This window comes from Amblyraja radiata, chromosome 1, assembly GCF_010909765.2.
Source record: "Amblyraja radiata isolate CabotCenter1 chromosome 1, sAmbRad1.1.pri, whole genome shotgun sequence".
Lineage (NCBI taxonomy): Eukaryota > Metazoa > Chordata > Chondrichthyes > Rajiformes > Rajidae > Amblyraja > Amblyraja radiata.
This window is the reverse complement of record NC_045956.1, coordinates 137,592,207-137,608,551: the sequence shown is the minus strand read 5'-3', so window position 1 is coordinate 137,608,551 and position 16,345 is coordinate 137,592,207. Positions and strand designations below refer to the sequence as shown.

The window sequence follows — 16,345 nt, the reverse complement described above, 5'->3', positions numbered from 1 at the left end:
TCAACTCGTCCTTTCCCACCCAAACACCCCCTCCCCAGGTATTTTCCCCTGCAACCGCAGGAGATGCAACACCTGTCCCTTTACCTCCCCCCTCGACTCCATCCAAGGACCCCGACATTCTTTTCATGTGAGGCAGAAGTTCACTTGCACCTCCACCAACCTCATCTACTGTATCCCCTGTTACAGGTGTCAACTTCTGTACATCGGCGAGACCAAGCGCAGGCTCGGTGATTGTTTTGCTGAACACCACCTCGCAGTCCATCTTAACCTTTCTGATCTCCCGGTTGCTCACCACTTTAACTCTGCCTCCCATTCCCAATCTGACCTTTCTGTCCTGTGTCTCCTCCATTGTCATAGTGAGGCCCAGTGCAGATTTTGCTTGGGTAGAAGAGCAGAAAATATTTGCTGCTCATGTGTACATATCCCAGACATTGTCATATTTTTTCCACCACCCACAATTTCAGAGGATTGTAATTTATTCATATTTGTATGATGCTTCTCAAATTATTTCAATTATATTTTCTCAGTAAGTTTTCCAGTATTTGGTTTCAAAGCTTTCATCTTTTATTTTTGGTTTTTCTTTCATGAATTTTGAATGCAAGGCACAAAATCCTGCATGACTGCAAAAGTGTAAAAAATGCTGCAACAAACCAGACACTTAATTTAAAAAAAATTAAAGCAGTAGGCCGCATCTATAGAAAGAGTTCTGTTCTCAGAAAGTGTAATTAACCTGAAATGTTACCGATGCTGCTTGACCTGTTAAGTGTTTCTAGCATTTTCTGTTTTTACTTCAGATTTTTAGCATCTCCTGGATGCTTGATTTTCACTTAAAGGTAAGTTTAGCTCGTACCCGCCTGATGATTTATCTGTTTTTCAAATCAATTGACCCTACAAAGAGGTAAAGATACGTATTCCTATGCTCTTCATATTTTATAATAAATAATTAATACTATGGATATACTACCTATGAAGCACTAGCCTTTGGAAACTGGCCCTTTGGCCCAATTTGCCCACACCGGCCAACATGTCCCAGCTACAGTAGTCCCATCTGCTCTTGTTCAAAAGGGAACTGCAGATGCTGGAATATCGAAGGTACACAAAATTGCTGGGGAAACTCAGCGGGTGCAGCAGCATCTATGGAGCGAAGGAAATAGGCGATGTTTCGGGCCAAAACCCTTTTTCAGACTGATGGGGGGTGGGAGAAAGAAGGAAAAGGGGAGGAGGGGGAGGAGCCCGAGGGCGGGCGGATGGGAGGGTGGGAGGAGACAGCTAGAGGGTTAAGGAAGGGGAGGAGACAGCAAGGGCTAGCAAAATTGGGACATCGCCATTGGGACTCGCCACATCTTCCCATCTGCCCTTGTTGCGAGTGCGGGGATGGGGAGAGAGAGCAGTGTTATGGGGTATGGATGAGACCCTGGTGTGAGCCTCATCTATGGTGGCGGAGGGGAATCCCCGTTCCACTAGCCGCCAAATACAACACATAATCCTCCGCCATTTCCGCCACCTCCAACGTGACCCCACCACTCGCCACATCTTCCCATCTCCCCCCATGTCTGCCTTCCGCAAAGACCGCTCCCTCCGCAACTCCCTCGTCAATTCTTCCCTTCCCCCCGCACCACCCCCTCCCCGGGCACTTTCCGTTGCAACCGCAAGAAATGCAACACCTGTCCCTTCACCTCCCCCCTCGACTCCATTCAAGGACCCAAGCAGTCGTTCCAGGTGCGACAAAGGTTCACCTGTATCTCCTCCAACCTCATCTACTGCATCCGCTGCTCTAGATGTCAGCTGATTTACATCGGGGAGACCAAGCGTAGGTTGGGCGATCGTTTCGCCGAACACCTCCGCTCAGTCCGCAAAAACCTACCTGAACTCCCGGTGGCTCAGCACTTCAACTCCCCCTCCCATTCCCAATCCGACCTCTCTGTCCTGGGTCTCCTCCATTGCCAGAGTGAGCAACAGCGGAAATTGGAGGAACAGCACCTCATATTCCGTCTCGGGACCTTGCGTCCTTATGGCATTAACATTGAATTCTCCCAATTTTGCTAGCCCTTGCTGTCTCCTCCCCTTCCTTAACCCTCTAGCTGTCTCCTCCCACCCTCCCATCCGCCCGCCCTCGGGCTCCTCCCCCTCCTCCCCTTTTCCTTCTTTCTCCCACCCCCCATCAGTCTGAAGAAGGGTTTCGGCCCGAAACGTCGCCTATTTCCTTCGCTCCATAGATGCTGCTGCACCCGCTGAGTTTCCCCAGCAATTTTGTGTACCCCCATCTGCTCTTGTTTGGTCCGTATCCCTCCAGACCTGTCCTGATTGAATGGATGCTTACAAGTTAATGGTCGACTGTATAACTAATAACCAAGGAAGTTAAATGGATTAAGGACTCTTTAACTTGTCAGTCTCTATATGATGGCAAATCCACTCATGCAATCACCTTGCATGATGGGTGCTGATCACCCAGCTAATTATGTTATATTTTCACTTAAAGACGATTCATTCAATATCATTCAAGTTCTCCACTAAAAGTTCCACACTAATGGTCCTGTCCCACTTAGATGATTTTCAGGCGACTGCCGGCGACTGTCAAGTTGTAGCAAGTCACTGAAAAATCAGCGACTGGAACGGCGACTGTCAGAATGCAACACACACATACACACACATACACACATCGCTTCCTTCACCAGCCAGTTATGAAGGCGAGGGACAGGGCAAGTGGGAGGAGCGCTGTCTGAGTGAAATTCACACGGTGCAAAGCCAATGTGATACAGACACACACCGCGATGAACAGGAAGGTTGGCGCTGTAATTAAGACGGTGAAAGCACAGTGTATGGGAAGGGTCACTTAAGTCCTTTAAAAGTATGTGGGGGGAGAGGAGGAGATGGGGTGGGGAGAAGGAGTGGAGACAGCTTTTAAGAAGCCAGAGATGATTTTTGTGTGTAAGTGAATATTTTAGTTTGTGTCCAAGATGGCTGTCGGAAGGGAGAGTGTACGCTGGCGCGGTTTGGCTGCCGCTGCTCTCTCTTCACATTGTGTTTTTGATTTTTTGTCTTTGGATCGAATTCTGTCTTTAAATTGTGTATTGGTGATGTCTTTATTATTTATTTTATTCCGATTATATGTTTTTTTACTCTTGTTAAATTCTGTAAGGTTTCTTTGAGACTTTTGAAAGGCGCCCACAAATTTTTTTATTATTATTATAATTATTATTAACATTACTGGTCGGTTATCCTTGGTTCTGAAAACTATTATTTGAGGTTTTTTTCCCAATGACCCAATAAAATTCACCGGTCAGCACCGACGACAACCTATGAGAACTTACGACAACATACGACCTCCAGGCGACCCATTACCACTGCACATACAACACAAGAATTCTTGCTACTCTCCATGCCGTCAAAGTTCTGGCGCCGCTAATTTTTCAACATGTTGAAAATTATCGGTGACCAGAATGAAGCCGCGGCTAGTTCCCAGAATGTGGGAACTCCTCACGACCATGAAGGGAACTCCCCGGCAACCTCCAGCGAACATGTGGCAACATTGTGGCGACCTCATAGTCTCCTGCAGTTGCCTAATAAGTTGCGTAAGTGGGCCAGACCCATAAGTATTTGTTCACGTTTTACAACTTTGAACAAGTAACTAAACTATCACTAATTATTCACACAGCACATATGAAACTGGCCAAAAGAAGAATGAGAGGGGATCTTATAGAAACATATAAAATTAAAAAAGGACTGGACAAGAAGCTAGATGCAGGAAAAATGTTCCCAATGTTGGGGGAGACCTGAACCAGGGGGGCACAGTCTAAGAATAGAGAGGAGGCCATTTAAAACTGAGATGAGAAAAAACTTTTTCACCCAGAGAGTTGTGAATTTGTGGAATTTTCTGCCACGGAAGGCAGTGGAGGCCAATTCACTGGATGAATTAAAAATATTTAGATAGAGATCTTGGGGCTAGTGGAATCAAGGGGTATGGGGAGAAGGCAGGCATGGGTTACTGATGGTGGATGATCAGCCATGATTACAGTGAATGGCAGTGCTGGCTCGAAGGGCCAAATGGCCTCCTCCTGCACCTATTTTCTATGTTTCTATGACAGACACAAAATGCTGGAGTAACTCAGCGGGGATAGGAAGCATCTCTAGAGAGAAGGAATTGGTGATGTTTTGGGTCGAGACCCTTCTTCAGACATTGATGAACATTCAAACATTCAGACAGGTATGAACATTGAATTCTCCTGCCCCTTCCCTTCCCTCCCCTGTGCTCAACCTGGACGTACATAGAGTGTGAGAGGTTGCAGCCACTGTTCGAGTATCTGAAAGGGCTGCTCCTCAAGTTTTGGCTACATTTTAGTCCAACGCTATTAATTTATGGGCACCCGGTACAGAGGGGGGAGGGTCGGGAGGGAGGAGGGGGTCTCCCTGTCGGTCTGCTCCTGGGCCTGGCCAAGATGGCCATTCGCGGGTCCAGGCAGTGGGCAGTGGATGGCCGCACAGCGGTCGGCTGCCTACCCCTTTTCCGGGGTTACGTCCATGCCCGCGTGTCCCTAGAAAGGGAACAAGCGGTGTCCATGGGGACTGTGGAGGCCTTCTGTGAATGCTGGTCACCATAGGAGGTTGAATATATTATAGATAAAAATGTTAATATTTTAATTTGATAATTTTGTTTAAGTGTTTTTTAAATTGTTTGAGCTTTCTACCTTCCCTTGTAAATTGTACATTTGTTTGAAAATCTAATAAAAAACATTTACGGGAAAAAAAACAAAAAAAAACAAACAATTTTTCTCGTCCTTTCCCCCCCCTGCCACTTTTCTCCCTCTGTTTTCACAATCCACAACTCTTCAAACCTGTCTCATTCATTCTGTTCTTATCTGTACAGGTCATCTGACTATCATGTGAATTATGTGAGGTAAGGGAAACAAGTAGAGTAGCTATGGAAACTATGAGGATCAAAGAAGAGGAAGTACTGACACTTTTGAGAAATATAAAAGTGGATAAGTCTCCAGGTCCGGACAGGATATTCCCTAGGACATTGAGGGAAGTTAGTGTAGAAATAGCAGGGGCTATGGCAGAAATATTTCAAATGTCATTAGAAACGGGAATAGTGCCGGAGGATTGGCGTACTGCGCATGTTGTTCCATTGTTTAAAAAGGGGTCTAAGAGTAAACCTAGCAATTATAGACCTGTTAGTTTGACGTCAGTGGTGGGCAAATTAATGGAAAGAATACTTAGAGATAATATATATAAGCATCTGGATAAACAGGGTCTGATTAGGAACAGTCAACATGGATTTGTGCCTGGAAGGTCATGTTTAACTAATCTTCTTGAATATTTTGAAGATGTTACTCGGGAAATTGATGAGGGTAAAGCAGTGGATGTTGTGTATATGGACTTCAGTAAGGCCTTTGACAAGGTTCCTCATGGAAGGTTGGTTAAGAAGGTTCAATGGTTGGGTATTAATGGTGGAGTAGCAAGATGGATTCAACAGTGGCTGAATGGGAGATGCCAGAGAGTAATGGTGGATGGTTGTTTGTCAGGTTGGAGGCCAGTGACGAGTGGGGTGCCACGGGGATCTGTGTTGGGTCCACTGTTGTTTGTCATGTACATCAATGATCTGGACGATGGTGTGGTAAATTGGATTAGTAAGTATGCAGATGATACTAAGATAGGTGGGGTTGCGGGTAATGAAGTAGAGTTTCAAAGTCTACAGAGAGATTTATGCCAGTTGGAAGAGTGGGCTGAAAGATGGCAGATGGAGTTTAATGCTGATTAGTGTGAGGTGCTACATCTTGGCAGGACAAATCAAAATAGGACGTACATGATAAATGGTAGGGAATTGAAGAATGTAGGTGAACAGAGAGATCTGGGAATAACTGTGCACAGTTCCCTGAAAGTGGAATCTCATGTAGATAGGGTGGTAAAGAAAGCTTTTGGTGTGCTGGCCTTTATAAATCAGAGCATTGAGTATAGAAGTTGGGATGTAATGTTAAAATTGTACAAGGCATTGGTGAGGCCAATTCTGGAGTATGGTGTACAATTTTGGTCGCCTAATTATAGGAAGGATGTCAACAAAATAGAGAGAGTACAGAGGAGATTTACTAGAATGTTGCCTGGGTTTCAGCAACTAAGTTACAGAGAAAGGTTGAACAAGTTAGGGGTTTATTCTTTGGAGCGCAGAAGGTTAAGGGGGGACTTGATAGAGGTTTTTTAAATGATGAGAGGGATAGACAGAGTTGACGTGGAAAAGCTTTTCCCACTGAGACTAGGGAAGATTCAAACAAGGGGACATGACTTGAGAATTAAGGGACTGAAGTTTAGGGGTAACATGAGGGGGAACTTCTTTACTCAGAGAGTGGTAGTTGTGTGGAATGAGCTTCCAGTGAAGGTGGTGGAGGCAGGTTCGTTTTTATCATTTAAAAATAAATTGGATAGTTATATGGATGGGAAAGGAATGGAGGGTTATGGTCTGAGCGCAGGTATATGGGACTAGGAGAGATTATGTGTTCGGCACGGACTAGAAGGGTCGAGATGGCCTGTTTCCATGCTGTAATTGTTATATGGTTATATGGTTATTATTATATCACACCCCCCCCCCCTTGCCTTTGTTGACCTATTACCTCCTGCCACACTTTCTCCTGCCTCTCCCCTTTTCCAGCTTTCTTCCCCCCTCACAATCAGTCTGAGGAAGGGTGTACACCTGAAACGTCCAGCACAATGTGTCCTTCCATGCACATATTCCCACTTCGCTCCTCAATCAGCTGTACTGATTCCTGGTTTACCCTCTTACCTTAATGTCCTTGTAAAGTGATTAATCTTTGCACATCGGGCATGTTCTCTCTAAATCCCCTCATTACTAATTCTAATCATACCATCCCTACATGTCTTTAAGTCTGTCCGGCCTTTACTGCATTTTATACCAGCCGCAAAGATACCTTCTTTCTTTATCCAGTCCTCTATATCCATTGACATCTAGGAGTTGTTGGCCATGACTTGCATCATTATACAGTATCTTCTTGCTAAACTCTCATTATTTCATTCTTGATAGGTTCCCATTTCTTGGATTTAAACTTGCCTCCAAACAGCTGGTCCTAGTCCACTTCTTAAATGGGAGTAGCTGGATTGCTCTTGCAATAAACAATATGGTCTTGCTGGACAAATGGCCTTTCTTCTAACTCTAGAGGAACGTGGGAGAAAAGAAGGGCATTCATCGGTGGTCACTCGAAACGAGTATGACTGTCCTCTCATGGAAGACGCCTGTGCGGGACTTTGGTTAATGTGGGGAGACTGGTGCACAGACAGCCAGCACATGGTCCTTGACAGATCTGGGTCAGGATCCAGTAGCATGGAGTCCAAGATGACAGGAGACCCTTTTCTGCTGCAGCCTTCATCCGCCTTCCCAGCCGTTGTGACGCTCCACTAAAGTCAGCCATCATCCTCCGCCTGTTCCACCGTTGAGGTCTGGGTTGGACTGCTCTTTGTCAGAGACCTCCCCCTCAACCTTACCACCATGGGTGGCCCTACCAGAAGCATAGCTCCAGATGGCATCCCTCTCAGGACCACACAAGCTTCTCCACCACGACAAGGTGCTAATCCACGGAGAAGATAGAAGGGCAATAGAAGGGCAATAGACAATAGACAATAGGTGCAGCAGTAGGCCATTCAGCCCTTCGAGCCAGCACCACCATTCAGTGTGATCATGTCTGATCATCCCCAGAACCCTGTTACTGCCTTCTCGCCATATCCCCTGACTCCGCTATCTTTAAGAGCCCATAAGATAGGGCATAAGATAAAATAGTTGGGAGATATATGGACTGCAGAAGGAGAAGAAATTCAAAATTGGCAATTTCAAACATGGGTGGCTCAGAAGAAAAAACTGGGTATGGATCAGGACCCTTCCTGAATCATTGGCCAGCAGTTTGTAATGGGGCCAACATATCAGTGGGTTGGTAGTTGAATTGTGGATGATAGAGGGACTGGGAGAGGGGCAGTCATGAGAACTGAGGGTGACACAAGGGCGACACTGTGGCGCAGCGGTAGAATTGTTGCCTTGCAGCGCTTGCAGCACCGGAGACCCGGGTTCGATCCTGACTACAGGTGCGTGGAGTTTGTACGTTCTTTGGGTGATAACTAATGCCATGTGGTTGTAAATTATAATCTGAAATTCGGGCTCACCTTGCTGCCTTCTCCTATCCTGTGCTGGAAAGTGCTTGTAGATTACAGTTCTTGAAGAAGTGGAAGCACTGAACTTCATCTTAGCGAGTCCACATCGTAAGATTAGAAACCGGAGCACCCGGAAAAAACCCAGGTGATCACAGGGAGAATGTAACTACTCCCGTCTGTCAGGATCTGGCACTATAAGGCAGCAGCTCTACTGCTGCACCACTCTGCCACCAGTTTTTTAACTGAAATTTAAGACAATCCTTAGTTTTAAAACAATCAAGAATGTCTTTAGGCCATGAAGACCAAATACATTTCCTTTTATTTTTCACGTTCGCCTGCCTTCAGACAGTATCAGAGCAGTGATTACTGAGTTTACAATCCCACTGCTCCTGTCAGTGCAAACCAAGGATTCTGCAGTGCAAGAGGCATTATCATTGTTATTCCATTGTGTGAATTATTGACAAAGATCACCTGAGAAATGCTAAGTAGATTCTATTCAAGGATCTGCTAGAGAAAAACTGTGTTCAACTGCAACCACACGCGAAGGACGTACATTAAATCACAGAAACAATTAATTTATATGAGGTAATTAAAGGGGTGCATTTATATTCCAATGTGCAGACCTGGATTCTGCTCTGGGTGATAACTAATGCCATGTGGTTGTAAATTATAATCTGAAATTCAGGCCCGCCTTGCAGCCTTTTCCTACCCTGTGCTGGAAAGTGCCTGTAGACTACAGTCCCTGAAGAAGTGGATGCACTGAACTTCTTCTTAGCGAGTTCACATCATAAGATTAGAGATTGTTCAGCCAGAGCTGAACACACTTCTCGGCATCTGCATTCAATGGGGTCTTGCGCTTCTTGTGCTTCTTGTGCGTAGTGGTGGAAAGATTGTTGGAAACTGGGCCGCGACATGAACACTTTTTCCTTGGCCCCGAAACACTGATAAAACACACTTGCATTTATTTATCTGCTCATTTAGATGCGAGTGATGTTGTCAAGGGCAACAATCTTGCCTGCTCTGTCTTTAAAAGAGCCATGGGGGGAGCAGAGATATACATGAAACAACATCAGCAGCCACACAGGGTCCTTGTGGAACAATCTTCCTGAACTCAGAGTACACTGAATTTTTATACCTTTAAAGTACAATGATAACAGCAGGTGATTAAATGCAATTTCATTGTTACAATAGGTGCAATTGCATTGCTTACTTCAAATGTTGGGTGTGGACAAATGGTTCAGTCGAAATACATATTTGCGATGGGAGCACTTTAGCAGATAAGCCCTAATCTGAACAGTAGAACATAGAATAATACATCACAGAAACAGTATCCGGATGGGACGTCGAAGGACGAGAAGCCGAAGCCAAGAAGTGGAAGCCAAGATACCGAAAGTACATCACGCCGAAAGGATACAAAGCCGAATGGACACCACGCCGAAAAAATACGCAGTACGGACATGACGTCGAAAAGCCGCCGAACGGACATGACGTCTCTGGGGACGGAATTGGTCCAACACCTTGTCAGTCATCGACAAAGGTCAGCAATTGGTCCAGACCCCCACGTCTATCACATCACTGGCCGGGGGGGAGACGGGAAGTTGGGGGGGGGGGGGGGGGGCAGTGACCGCCAGTTCTGTCTCCGTGAGGTATGCATGTTTTCCCTGTGACCATGTGGGTTTTCCCTGTTTTCTTTTTTCCGCCCACATTTCAATGATATGTAGCTTGACCGGTTAATTGACTACATTAAATCACCCCATATCAATCAGTCGGAAGAAGGGTCCCAACCCAAAAAGTTGTCTCCTCATTTCCCTACAGAGATGCTGCATGACCCATTGCATTCCTCCAGCACTTAGTGTTTTGCTCAAAATTCCAACATTTGCAGTTCCTTGTGTATATGGATGGAAGGACAATCAGGATAGAGTTGATGGACTTGTTCAAAAGAATATCTTTGGAAATTTAAATACACTACATCTACAGGTTTATCAACTCTCGTCGTGACAACTGCAAACATTCGAGCAAATTTGTGAAACATCGTTTACATCTTATAGAACTGTTGTTGACTATGTTTGATTATACTCAGCTTTCCTAAGTGTTTTTCAATTTCCCTTTTGATTATTGACCCTAGATTTTTGCCAACAAAAATATTAAACTTCTTCTTTTTGCGTATGGCGTGCACAGCATAAAGTTGGGCAACTTGTTCTATTTGATCTTATTTGATTGTGCACGCCAGGTTGAGTGCATTCATCGAAACAGGGCATGAAGGTTGCAATTTCGCATCCCAATATGAAACTAAATACCCTGTAGTTCTTCAGCCAATTGAGCAAAGGAGTCACATAGACTTTTCCCAATTTTCAGTTCCCTCCTAGAATTTAGCAAGTTTTGAAATATTTTAACCAATGAGTCCTCCATATCTGTAACCACTTCCTTTAAATTCCTATGGTGCTGCCCATCGGATCCCAGAAATTTCTACAGGATATTCATTGATCCATTGAACTATCTCATCCATTGATTTGCTGCTCTCTATGTTTTCCAATACAAATTGCTTGTGAAGGGTGAATGCCTGTGGGACTGTGCTGTGCAAATTCCTGTGCAAATGACAATCTTTGACACCAATAGTTCTGAACAAGCCTCTAGCCACAGAAGATTCTCTAATACTCTATGGTTGGGATATTTACAAGTTCCTCCTTGTTACTTGAAATTAGCCCATCTGTCATCAAATCATACAACACCGAAAAAAGGCCATTTAGCCTAACTCATCCATGCCAACCAAGATGCCCCATCTGCACTATTCCCATTTGCTCACATTTGGCCCGCAACCCTTTCCTATCCATGTACCTGTCCTAATGTATTTTAAATGATGTTATTGTACCTGCATCCACTACCTCCCCATGGCAGTTCATTCCATATATCCACCGATGTGAAAAAGTTGCCCCTCAGTTTCCTATTAAATCTTTCCCCTCACATCTTAAATTTATGCCCTCAGTTTCTTGATTTCCCCTACAAGACTACAAATGCTTGCTCACTAAAACTGAAAAGTTAAACATGCTTAGATGTTTCAGCGAACCATACATTGCAATGTGAAATTATCTCTTGAATCTAAATCTAAAAACATCCTTTGCTCCCTGTGGCTCTAACCTCCTGTGACCCTGTTGGAGACAGAGTGGGTTAATGCAGATTCCAGCATTAGTATTTTAATCTCAACATTTGATCATGGCCAAGTTGCACATCATTTAAAAATGAGTGAGTCAATGTCAATATCATAATAATATGATTTGCATGACCTAGACTCCACCAACTACAGCAGGTCAATGCCCTTTTATAAATCGTCTTCCTGGAGGCTTGTTCAGAACTATTGGTGTCAAAGATTGTCATTTGCACAGGAAAGCAGCACACAGCTGTCATTTTGGAAGCACAGTCCCACAGGCATTCACCCTTCACAAGCAATTTGTATTGGAAAACACCGAAAGCAGCAAATCAATGGATGAGATAGTTCAATGGATCAATTAATATCCCGCACCATTAAATGCTTAAACTGCTCAGGTAGAAATTCCTTACTATCACAACAAAAGGAGATTCAAGGAGGGTATGAAACTTGAGATATAAATAATGACAACATTGTTAGGGCGGCACGGTGGCGTAGGGACCCAGGTTCGATACTGACTACGGGTACTTGTCTGTACAGAGTTTGTACGTTCTTCCTGTGACCTGTGTGGGTTTTCTCCAGGCACTCCGGTTTCCTCCCACACTCCAAAGATGTACAAGCTTGTAGGTACCCAGGTTCGAGCTTGTTGTAGGTTAATTGGTTTGGTAAAATTATAAATTGTCCATAGAGTGTGTAGGATAGTGTTAGTGTGCGCGGATCGTTAGTCAGTGTGGACTCGGTGAACCTGTATCCGCGCTGTTTCTCTAAAGTAAACAAAATATTATCCCCCAGGTAATAATGTAGAATATGAAGGAATTATCAAATTCATATTAAATTAAAGAATATTTTGGAGGTAAATTTTATTTCAATAGATAAATTATTTAAATAACAAACAGCAATCATCTTTCTCACCCCTTAATTTTAATACCATCTACTCACACCTTTTCCACCCATGTGTGAAATAGTAGGATAAAAGTCAGGCTAGCAATTTGTTTTCCTAATGCATTTCCCTGCATCAATTTCCATAAGGCAAATAAACAGCTTGCTTTTTGATTGTCTCTCTTTCTCCTCTTTCCTGCCACCATCCCCTCTCAGTATCAAAGCAGAGCGTGAAGAGCTTGTTATGAGAAAAATTGCCAATCTACACTTCTATCTTTCAGCAAGTAAATTACAGGGTACAGACAAAGGACTGCAGTGTGGGCTGTACTGATAGCTTGTTCAAAGGAAGGGCATTGGCATACTAAGCAGAACGGCCACTTTCTGTCTGAATGATGATCCATTTCAGTGGCACAGCTGGTAGAGTCATAGAATCTTTCCCCTCTCATTTTAAAACTAAGCTCTCTGGTCCTTGATTTCTTTACCCGGGGTAAACAATTCTGTGCATTTCCCCTATCTAATCCCCTCAAACACCTCTGTAAGATACACCTCTATAAGATCAGTCAGCCTCCTGCTCTCCAATAAATAGTGTGCAAGCCTGCCCAAACTTCCCCTATAACTCAGGCCCTTGAGTCCCGGCACCATTCTCGTAAAATTTATCTGCACTTCTCTACACTGAAAGGAAAAGGTGGAGCCAATGGGCTGAGGGAGAGCTGAGAAGGGGAGGAGAAAGTAGGGACTACCTGAAATTAGAGAAGTCACTTTTACAGATTCTGTTTCCAATCCATACTCACTTTCAGCAAAATGTAGAATCTTACAATTTTAACCATGCAATTCTATAAAGTGCATAGGAAAATGATTTATTTTATGACAAGAGTATCTCCATAAAATTGATTTTTGTAGAATATCTTGTTTTCTAATATTGAAAAGCTTCTTAGGTGAAGAATCTTTCAACAAAAATCTTAATGGAAGTACTTCATGGTAAGGATTTCCATCTCCCACTAAGTACAAAGGTACATTTGCAATGGCGAACATAGACAAACATCAAAGCCAAAGAAAATCTTTAAGCTGTCTGAGAGCAATCAAAAAGATAAAAATTGTAAATTTAAAAATGTTTAAGACAAAAAATATATACTGCTGCAGGAACGCAACAGGTTTGTGGAAGGAAATGGACAGATGACATTTTGTGTTGGAACCATTCTTCAGACGGGACCCTTTTTCAGTTCTACCAGCATTTGGGTTTTACTCAAGATTCTACCATGTGTAGTTTTTTATGTTTCCTAAAATATATTAGAAAATTGCAATAAAAATATGGTCTGAGGGGTAAATTGCCTGGATTGCACTGGGAAACTGCCTTAAAATGTATGACATCAGGTAGTTTGGGGAGAAATATAAAAATAATCTATAGCCTTCCATAAGAATGAAAAACGGAAAAGACTAGTGAGGGAAAATGTGGATCCCTTCCATTGATGGCAGAACTTACAATGGAAAATGAGGACATAGCTAAGGAATTAAACAACCTCCAAAAATGCTGGAGAACCCATTTCCTTCCACATTTGCTGCCTGACCCTCCAGCACTTTATTATATTATCATTATGCAGTGTAAAGGATTTCACTTAGAACAAATATTGTAACAAATGAAGAAATGTGTTATGGCACTCAGAATAATTCCATATTAGATTATTAAGAACAGCAAATGCCATTAATGGCTTCCATTGATCAAGTACTTTATCGTTCCATCAAGCATTCTTCTACTGGCCCACTGATACCACCTTACCCTACATCTTACTGTCTTCATACCATAAAGCTGTACATATTGCTACCATCCTTTCCCCAGTCCCTCTCAAGTCACCAGTAAAACAAGCCAAGCATATTTCAAATGCTTTTCTCATTTTAGTAATGTGGTTTTATTCTGACTGTTATTCCCTGGACATAGATTGAAACCCTTGCTCTGATTAAAAGTATGTTTGCTATTGAACAACCAGTTTACAGTATGTTTCACTCTGAAGTTAATGTATTGTAATCGTTACATCAGCTGCAAGATCTTAAATTGTACATTTAGAGAAATGGAAGTTATATGGAATCTGTAAAAATACCAACAAAAACAAAATAGTGTTTTTCACATTGCAAAGGGATTTACGTTCCAGGACTGTAAAATATCATAAAATGAATCAATATTATTGTCATGAAAATGACAGCAATTTTTTTGAAATACAGTGAGCAATGGTTCACTGTGGAATACAATAAATATTCCATTTAGATAGCAAGAACATAATTAATTTATAATCTTACTACTAATCCAATCAGATCAGTCCCATGAGCTGTGGTTAAGGTGGTTGAAATGATCTGTTTTAAAAGTATTTATTAACTATATATCCTGGGACTGTCTTGTCTTTAGTTTTTTACAGCCTTACTTTTTAATGTGGAACATTAAAATGATCAACAGTCTAGATACAGAGGCCTCTTACCATTCTATCTAATCTCATCCAGGTCATGTTTCAACTCATTGAATCACAAATAAATTATGAAGGGCATTGATCGGGTAGGCAGTCAGAACATTTTTCACAGTGTGGAAATATCAAGGAATAAAGGGCATAGGTTTAAGGTGAAAAGGAGATGTGCAGTGCAAGATTTTAACCCAGAGTTGTGGGTGCCTGGAGCACACTGCCAGAAATGGACGTGGAGGCAGATCCGCCAGTGACATTCACTAGGGTTTTAGATAAGAACGCGAACAAGCAGGGAACGGAGGGATTTGATTCAAGTGCAGGCAGAGGAGATTAATTTAACTTAGTAGTATGTTCAGCACAAACATGGTAGACTGAAGGGCCTGTTCCTGTGCTGCTCTATGTTCTATTGTTCTATGGTCTATGTTCACTGCAATTGCTTGAAACTGATTCCAGCATATTAAGTTTAGAGACCAGCATGTGCTTGCACCGGTTCTTGGGAAAGCATCTGGATCTGATGGTGTATCTGGCCAAGTTCATAAAACTTGTGCGGACCAGCTGACTCGAGTTTTTGTGGAAATCTGCAACCTCTCATTACTAAGGTCCATGGTTCCCTCCTGCTCTAAAAGTGCATCAGTAATACCAGAAGCGTAGGGCGATGTGCTTTAATAACTTCTGACAAGTGTCTCAAACATCTGATACAAGTGATACTATGAGATTAATTATGGTGCATTTCAACTCCTATCTTTCTAAGATGATGGACACTTATAATTTGCCCACTGCAATACATTAACAGGGGTGCAATCTTTCTGGCTCTACACTCGACACTAATCCACTTAGACAATAATAACACTTAGATGATGTTGTTGTTCATTGACTACGGCTGGGCATTTGACACCATTATCCCCACCAATCGTATTATCATCTCAAAGAATGGGGTCTCTGCTCATTTCTCTGCAACAGGTCCTAATCTTCAGCAAAACACAGTCAGTATGATTGGCAACAAAACATTGCCCTTGATAACCATCAGCATAGGAGCACCAGTGATGAAGTGGGCTTTGTCCACCATTTTATCCAACCTCTTGCATTCTTGTGTGTTGGAATTGTAATATCAGACCATGAAGCAATCAGTCAGAATATTTTCTACAATACACATCATTAGACATTCTTTAGAATATTCGGTGACGTGCTGATTCTCAAACTTTGAAGAAAATGCAGGTGCTGGCATGCTTTCTTCGTGATAATATCTTTGTGTTGTGCTCAGCACAGGCCAATGGGAATGGTAGACACAAAATGCTGGAGTAACTCAACGGGTGAGGCAGCATTTATGGAGAGAAGGAATTGGCGACGTTTCAGGTTGAGACCCTTCTTCAGACTGATGTCAGGGGAGGGAGCGGAACAAGGGAAGAATGCAGGCGGAGACTGTAAGACTAATGGGAGAACTTGGATGGGGGAGGGGATCGAGAGAGAAAGCAAGGGCTACCTGAAGTTAAAGAAGTCAACGTTCATACCGTTGGGGTGCAAACTGCCCAAGTTACTCCAGCATTTTTGAAACATATAAGATTATTAAGGACACGCTGGAGGCAGGAAACATGTCCCCGATGTTGGGGGAGTCCAGAAAGAGGGGCCACAGTTTAAGAATAAGGGGTAGGCCATTTAGAACAGAGATGAGTAAAAACTTTTTCACACAGAGAATTGTGAGTCTGTGGAATTCTCTGCCTCAGAGGGTGGTGGAGGC

At 43.1% G+C, this 16,345-nt stretch overlaps 1 long non-coding RNA gene across 1 annotated transcript; it reads right to left on the bottom strand.

Moving 5' to 3' along the window:
- Nucleotides 1-12,825: 12,825 nt before the first annotated feature.
- Nucleotides 12,826-16,141, bottom strand: LOC116975646. Its single transcript, XR_004412694.1, has 3 exons — nucleotides 16,111-16,141; nucleotides 15,301-15,302; nucleotides 12,826-12,924 (listed from the first exon to the last, which is right to left on the bottom strand). It is a non-coding gene; the product is annotated as an uncharacterized LOC116975646 (long non-coding RNA).
- Between the last annotated feature and the right edge of the window lie 204 nt (nucleotides 16,142-16,345).